The 8,464-nt window shown below is 32.5% G+C and overlaps 1 long non-coding RNA gene across 1 annotated transcript; it reads right to left on the reverse strand.

The window, feature by feature from the left end:
* Positions 1-3,101: 3,101 nt before the first annotated feature.
* Positions 3,102-8,002, reverse strand: LOC105498532 (uncharacterized). Its single transcript, XR_011621736.1, has 4 exons — positions 7,795-8,002; positions 7,175-7,337; positions 4,367-4,605; positions 3,102-3,483 (listed from the first exon to the last, which is right to left on the reverse strand). It is a non-coding gene; the product is annotated as an uncharacterized lncRNA (long non-coding RNA).
* Positions 8,003-8,464: the final 462 nt, after the last annotated feature.

An 8,464-nucleotide genomic window follows, 5' to 3' on the forward strand; every position in this document is an offset into this window, starting at 1 on the left:
TAACCCCAGTTCTGGGGAGCCCTCCAAGATCTCCAGTTTATCCATTGTTCCTTGTGTAAGAGCAGGTGTTTACAATAATTCCTGGCCTTAAGTCACACAACCTTGATGTTATTGTACTTTAGTTGTCATACACATCCCTTCTGAATCATGTATATATTTACATATGGCATATAAGCCCTAGGTTTTGGGGGGGATAATGGCATGGAGATCCTCCATCTTGTCTCACCTGCTGCCAGATACAGATGTAACTTCTGTTCATAAGTCCCTGTTAAATGGTGTTTTTTTTTTTTTTTTTTTTTTTCTCCTGAGACACTGGCTATGTCAGCCTTTCTTCTTGCATTTTTCAGCTTCCTCAGACTTTGGGGTAAGATCTGCCCATTGATGAACAATAATTAAGAAAGTATTATATGTTATATGGCACCTGTACATTGAATGGTGAATTCTAAGTATTTTGAGTTCGCTAATAAGAGAAAACTCTTGGCAATTGTAAAAGAAATTATGCTAGAAGGGTAAGTCTGCTAAGGTCAGATGACAAAGAGTCTTAAATGGCACAAAAACCAAAATTTTCTTCTACATTTATAACCTTTTCCCTAATAAATGGCTTTAAATATCATTTATATGTTTATAACAACCAATATAGACTTGAAACCTTGATTTTTATTGATCTTTAATAAGATATATGTCAAGGGAGAGAGTCGATACTATTTCATGAGACATTGGTTATGATAAGATATTGGAAGAGTCCATGTGAACCTGACATTTCTGCTAATATATATGAGTGGATTTGGGAATCTGCTCATAATAATGGTATTAATACTGTTAATATTAACATTAACTATCATTTATTGAATCTGAATTTTGATTTACTCAGAACATGGCCACAGATTTAAACAATACTATAAGATAGGCATTATCTTCCCAGTAGTATAGACAAAAATTTGGTAGCACAGAGAAATCCATAGTAAATGAAATTTAAGACTCTGAATAACAGAATTGTTACTGGAAAAGTGGTCTCAGTCCAGACTTCAAGAGAGGGTTCTTGGATCTCATGCAGGAAGGAATTCAAGGTGAATCACAGAGAGCAGTGAGAAGAGATATTTTATTGAAAGCTACTCTGTCACAGAGTATGGCATCCTCAGAAAGCAAGTGGAGGAACACATTGTCTTTTATTGTTGTTTGTTTGTTTGTTTTTCTGATGTTGGGTCTTGTCTATGTAAAGACTAAACTAACTATACGAGGATGAATAGACAGCATGACAAAATGTATTATTCTATTGATTTAAAGAAAACTATCCTTGACATTTTAGTGTGTAAGTACATCAAACATAACTGTCATTATTTTGAAAGCATATATTGTTATGGGTATTGGGACATCTGGACTTTCTTTTGTTGTAGGTGTCTGTCCTTGTAGGTATCTTTGGACTGTTTCCTCAACTATAAAAATCTTATAAGCATGAGTTGTCACAAGAATGTGGCAAGGAATTTGCCTTGATAGTTTTAAGATGAAGTTGATTTTAAAATGGTGTCACTCTGGTTTGCCTTGGCTTCTGCTTCCCTAACAGAGTCAGAATTCAAACTTTAGAAACGTCTTTCTGAAGTAGGAGCATGTATTGTAAAATGTGGAGAAAATATTATGAATTGACTTTCGAACACTTTGATTTTAAGAAGGATTTCATACGCCTATGTGAGGTAAAGAGGCTATTTTCTGAAACTCTTTAAAATGATCCAACATAGACGTTTGTCCTTAAATTTCATATGAAGGTCAGGTGGAATGTTGTGTGTTTGAGACTGCTGAGGTTAATAGTGTGTAAAGGATAATAAAGAGGGCAAGTATAGAACCTTGGAAAACAAACATTTTATAAGCAGTTATAGGAAAACAAGCAAATGAAGAAGAAGGAAAGAGTTTAAAATGTAGGAGGAAAATTAAAATCTGCTATGACATGGAAATCACCAAAAGTGTTCCAAATAAATGGAGATAGCCAATAATGTTAGTGCCATAGAAAGGTTGAGGAAGATTTTTAATTTGGGCTATGAAATTCAATGTTATTGGATTCTTCTTCTACACCCGCAGCCAAAGAAAACGTCTTTCTCTTAGTGCTAAAAAACTTTCAGAAATTTCATCCAACCTCATCTCACTTGCATTACAGCAAGAATAATCTATAATATTGTCATAAATTATTAATAATGTCTCATCTGATTATTATCATTTGGAATTAAATTGGTGAAGTTACAAAATATTTCCAGATACAATTTTACTTTGTTAAGGACATTTCTAAGAACATTTAGTTATAGACTAACTGTACTCTTCTCAGCCAAAACTTACTAAAGGTACAACAGTGAAAATATTAATATAAACACTCATAGAAATGTATTTTGATGGAATCAGAGGTAACTTTTCAACTCTTACTTATCCTGAACCCATATTCATTCCCCTACCTTCTTAAACATTCTCTATGTCCACTTGGAAGCCATAGTCCTCATTAATTACCAATGAATATTTGAAGTCACTCTAACACATATTTATTTTGACAATGTTCCAAAATAAATGGGACTAAGGAACTTCCTCAGAAAGCATTTGAACTTTTTTTCATATTGAGTTTCACACATCCACAAGTGTGTCTGATAGACTGGAAAAGTTCTAATAGAATCAACTCTGTAGGAAGGAAAGCAGGGATACTGAAATGTAAATTATTCAGATAGAGGCAGGAAACTGATTGCGTCATCCACAGTCAGAAACCAAGGGTCAATGATTCCAAGAGCAATGTGAGTCCATGTGAAAATTGTTTTGTTCCCATGTCACAACCATATCAAAACACACAGACTGCGAAGATCTGGGAAAACTTATACTTCCATTTAGAGTAGAAAAAAATTTTCCATGTGTTTTCTAATGTTTTCAAGCCATATAAATATATCTAGTGTTTTTGTTTCCTAGAAATAATAGATCATTTTTAGAGGAAAACAGTTTCTATACAGCACTGAAGTCTGTTGATTAATGCAATAATACATTGTTATTACTAAAACCTACACTAATTTATCTAAAAATATTGTGGTTTAATTTTATTCTTTTGAATGCAGTACATGAGCTTCTTCAGGTATCGATTTCAATAGCAGGTAGACTATACATTGCAAATAAAAATGAAATATCTGATTCACACCCTAATGTAGGTACCTAGTTAGGATACCTTAGACAGGGTATCTAGAATTTTCCTCAGAAGTATTTCTAGAGCTCCTAAACCTCAGGAAAATTGGCTGAACCATTTCTCACCCCCAATCAAACACAAGTTCTAGAATGACCCGAACTTTTCTGAATTAAGTAGATGGTAATTTTTTTTTTTCTACGTTTGATTGTTGACTACTGACTTCTATTATCAGAGAGTTTGCTGGATTGGCCATTTACAATTTCTACTGCTCTTGTTCTTTTGGTCTTCACATTTCAGAATCTTCACATTTCTTTTTCAATTCTTTCATTCTCTGGCACTTTGGACTGAAGAAAAAAAAGTAAAAGAAGAAAATAGCCAACTTTCATTGTCTACAAATTTGGACAGCCAAATTTTTACTGCCTATGTACTGAAAAGAATCTTTCCTTTTACCTGTGGCACAATGAGAATTTCTGTATTATGCTAAAACATTGCATACTGCCAGTAGCTCAATTATATATACTTTTATAGTTCATTACCCAAACCATCTCTCTCCCTGAGAAATCCTGAAATTTAGCTATGCTTCATTGATTCACAGTAGATATGCCACTCTGAATGTAGTTTTTTAAAAAGAAAAAAAAGTGTACAGAATTAAAGACAACTGCACTCATTTACATATATGCTACTCTGTGATCTTGTCTGTTACTTTATTGCACCGAAGTTTCTGGTAGCCCATTGAGTGCTGTCATATTTGTTTAAAGAGCTTTCTAAAACTAAGTTCAGAATCTGATCTCTGTGTGGAACAATTGGCCTTCTTCTAACCTGCCGTATTCATATCTGCCATTTGTTGAGCAGACAGAAGCTGTAAACCCACAGGAAAGTTCCCTGCATTTTATGATAATCTTATTTTTAACTATGTGCCCTTGTGCCTGAGAGAAGCATGGGGATGTATCAGAACATAGTGGTTATCCCTAGAGGATACTATCACATTACCCCAGTAATAAAGGTTTCTCTTGCATCTCGAATGCATGTAAGGACAAACATTATCATTCCTGTTACTATGATTATTGTAATAGGAATTTTACTCAACTGCAACCTGGAGGAGTGATTCACCTATTCTTCATCTTATTTTGTATTTTACACAGTTGTGTCTGTCATGGCTCCTTTTAAAGGACATGCATATATTTCAAAACATTTTATATAATATGTAATCCCTGATGTTTGACTTACCATCCACCAGTGGACGCCTGGGGCATCCAATATCCATCTATAATTTTGCTGTAGGAATCATTAATCATCTTCTATCACATAGAAGATTCCAACTGGTTTAATGAAAAGTTTATCATTGATTATTACCCACAACTAGTCATGGAAGTTATCTTGGTTAATATCTCTGTAGCACAGATGAATATATCTCAATGGAGGTATCAGGCATGTAGGAGGAAGCATGTACAATCTTTCTGCAAAACCTAGAAAATCATTCAATGATCACTAAGTTGGTTTTAATTTAATAGAAACTATTTTAAGGAAAATAATTTTGCAAAAATCCCAGTTATCTTTCACATAGCTTTCTAACAGATTAATTTTGTTTCTTAGTATACCCCCTAAAAAATACTGGAAAAAAACTGTCAAAATAATTTCAGAGTTTTTTTTTCCCCCCCCCACAAAATGAGCATAGCAGTAGTGTAGGTTTCTGATAAATATATTTAAGTTGTGTTAAAATCTTCAGTTCAATGAAGATTCATGTTATTAAAATTGGCTTAACATTTGCTAACAGAATCATAATAAAGAAATGGAATTTTTCCTTATTTTCTTAACAGAAGCTAAACAATTTGACCAAAGGAGTCATTAAAAATGAATGGTGCCCAAATTCCTACTCATACTCTATGGATCTAAATAGTACATTATGTTCTTCATTATATCAAGTTGAAAATGTGTACTTTAAAAATATTAATAAATCAGTACATTTTAAACAATGAAATATTAATTTCTAAATATTGGGCAGATAATGCAATAGTTTTATGTCATATACTTTTATTTCTTTTTATCTGAAACTCTTGAATATTTACATGTTGTTTAAACTGCTTCTTTTCTTATTAAAAGTTGAGGATTGTTTTGAATAATTATAAATAATTTCAGGTGGGAACGATGATGCTTTGCTTGTTTTATTTAAGTCTATTTAATTCCATTTAAAATGTATTAAATTAAATTAAAATCCATTAAAATTAGTTGTATTAAAATTTAAATGTACTAAAATGAAACCTATTCAATATAATATAGGAATATGAAACATCAATATGCAAAAACAAACAAAAAACAAACAATAAACCAGTTTCTCTTGAAATACATGAGTATACAATCTGGGGCTAGATAATCAAGAAAGCTCACTAATTAAGAAATTGAAATAGGATTTCTTATAGAACTAACAGTGCCATTTAACTCAACCAGGATCCCAATAAAAGATCCAAAAATTACTCTGTTGTAGGCTAATTATTTTTCTCAATATGAGATGGCACAGATCTCATTGGAAACAATTAGGCTTAAAAATGTTCATTTGTAAGTTCCTGTTTCTACTCACATATATTTGATATATTTGAATGTACAATTTTTGAAATTTTAGAAAAACTACTACATTTAGGAAAATACACATTTCTAATAGGAAACTGAAACAAAATATTAATCATCATCACAATGTATTTTAATATCATAAAAACTTAAAGCTTTAGTGAGGGAGTTTCTGTAGGGAGAAAATTAATCTGCCTTCCTTTTACCTTCCACTTTGTAAACTTCATTACAAGGCTTGTTAATCCAAGGAAAAATGTTCATTATTTTTAGCCTTTAAAGCTTAAAAGTACAATTGAGAATCATTCACTACAGGCACATAATTTTCCACTGACTGATTGCTGTCTGCTTTCAAAGAACAATCATTTGTAATCTTATGATATGATGGTGAGTAATCACCATCTTAAAGTGATTTCTTTCCTATTAACCTTTCTGTTAACTCCACAATTTATTTACAACAAAAATAAATCAGTCAACACTTTTGTAATTTTCATTAGCAGCGCAGCTTTCCTCTCTGATTCAAAAACAAATCCTTGGTTGATGTGTTCATTAAATTCTGACTTTTTTTCCTGGAGTCTCTTTGCAGTATTAAAAACAGCATGTGTGAGTTTTTTTAAAAGAGAATTGGAATCTGAGACAAATCAAAACTAGAGTTCTATTCTCCCTAATATGCTCTTGAGAACCGTGATCAGATTCCTTAGCTGAGTCAGTTTCAGCACTCAAGTTTTATGTGTGTGTGGCTGCTCTGAAAACCACACAGATATTTTGTGAAACCTTTTCTACTTGAGAAAAAGACAGGAGTCATATGCAAGGCTCCAGAAATCAACAGGTCTTGAACCCATTTTGTTTTAGATAAAAATTGAGTAAATACAGAATTTTTTTTTCTTTTTTATCTTTTCTTTATTGTTGTTGTTGTTGCTCCTTATCCTTGGCATAAGAAGTTGATACATTAATATTGTTTTAACACAAAGATATACAGGTTTATTGCCTGGAAATTATGTATGCAGTTTCAGTTCATTTTATAAAACATCTGTGTATGTGTGATATACAAAGAATTACAGTTAGCCCTAATTCACCCAATGCAAACCACATAATATTATTTTTTCCTCTCACTGCATAACCTACCATTAATTTTATTAACGAGTTAAATCTTCAAATAACAGAAAGTCCTTGGCTAATGACAAAGGTCAACTCCTCTGTGAGCTGGGCATTTAAAAATATTTTTAAAAGGTCAAATTAATTTAAAACACTAGTCGATTCCCCTTCAGCTACTTTGATCCACAACTATTTGTACCATTGTTTGCTGAAGTGCAGCGTACACTCTCTAATAAAAAGATGGAAAACAAAACAATGACAGTCATAGCCAGAGGTCAATACTGAAAAGATTTTAAAAAATTCTATTAATAAAGCTAACAATATATGATTTGAGTAAATGCTGACAGGCAGTACTTTGTCAGCTGCACTTGGAATACATACCACTTTTATATGACAATTTTCATTGCTGTGATAATTTGAATTTCCACCATAAAATAGCACTGCTGAGAGTCCAGCACTATATAGTGTCACATGTAGTATTATATCTCAAACAGGATGACACGGTTCCTGCCCTCTAAGTACATCAGGAGTGAATGAGGAGTATCTGAAGAAAACAAATACAACAATATCCTAACATTATGGCATGGGTAATGGCAAATTTTATCATTTCAATTAAAAATATTAAGTCAACTAGAATGTATTAAATGAGTAAACTGTGGAAGAAAACTCATTGTTAAGTACTTTTCTTATAATAAACCCTATAAAAATACGGTTTATTATAGCACTCCAAATGCAGGTGAATTCATGTAAGCACAATCAAAACACACGTCTTTATTAATGCCTTCACTACTTAAAAGTTTTGAACAATATGTGTATAAAACTAAAGTCAAATCCACATGAAATTTTAATTTTTAAAAATTCTCGATGGAGCTGGTCATGGCAGCATCTAGAAAGAAGAGCAAGAGTTTAAAAATCTTTATTTTTTTTAGAGCTACTTTAGTGACAGTTTATTTTTCTACCCAAACTTTTCTTTTAATCAGATTTATAGTTCTAGTCCTTACCTTCTTTATAGATCACTGTGGAATAATCACATAATTTGAAGTAGAAGGGAAAAAAATGTCCTCTTAAAATTGCTTCTTCTTGTTTCCACCCCCAGTCAACCCAGGTTACATTTGCAGTCCTTAAAAATGTGATGAATAGGAAATAGAGTCATTTAAACTTATATATCACCTAGGAAATGTATAGAAAGGAATCTAAAAGCTAAGGGACTTTTTAGTGATAATACACTCAGGATTTCATCAGACTTTTACAACAGTTAATAGGGTGAGAGATGGCACAGCTTCACAATGCAAGAGATAATGCTCCATTCCCATAAGTAGTTATGTAATACCAATCACAGCAGCACTTAGTCTTTAACAAAAGATCAAATGAATTCTTTCTGGGAGTTACTTAATCCATAGATCAGGACAAGAAAGAGACTGAGTATTACTGCACATTATTCAGAGGAAAGGACAGAGGGCAGTGGGTGTTGGGCAAAGGGTAGGTGTATGTGAGAAAGCCTTGCTACTAGGCTACTTTGACACAGTATTTGTACTTATAGGCTTCAGCATGGTCCCAATTCCTGCTCAATAAATCTCTAAGATTTAAAGATTTCTGAGATCAAAGAAATGTTAAGGGATTTATTCCACCTGCCACAGTTCACATTTATAGTTAGAGGGTATAATTCCCTGC

The sequence above is a fragment of the Macaca nemestrina genome, chromosome 4 (genome assembly GCF_043159975.1).
Source record: "Macaca nemestrina isolate mMacNem1 chromosome 4, mMacNem.hap1, whole genome shotgun sequence".
Taxonomy (NCBI): Eukaryota; Metazoa; Chordata; class Mammalia; order Primates; family Cercopithecidae; genus Macaca; species Macaca nemestrina.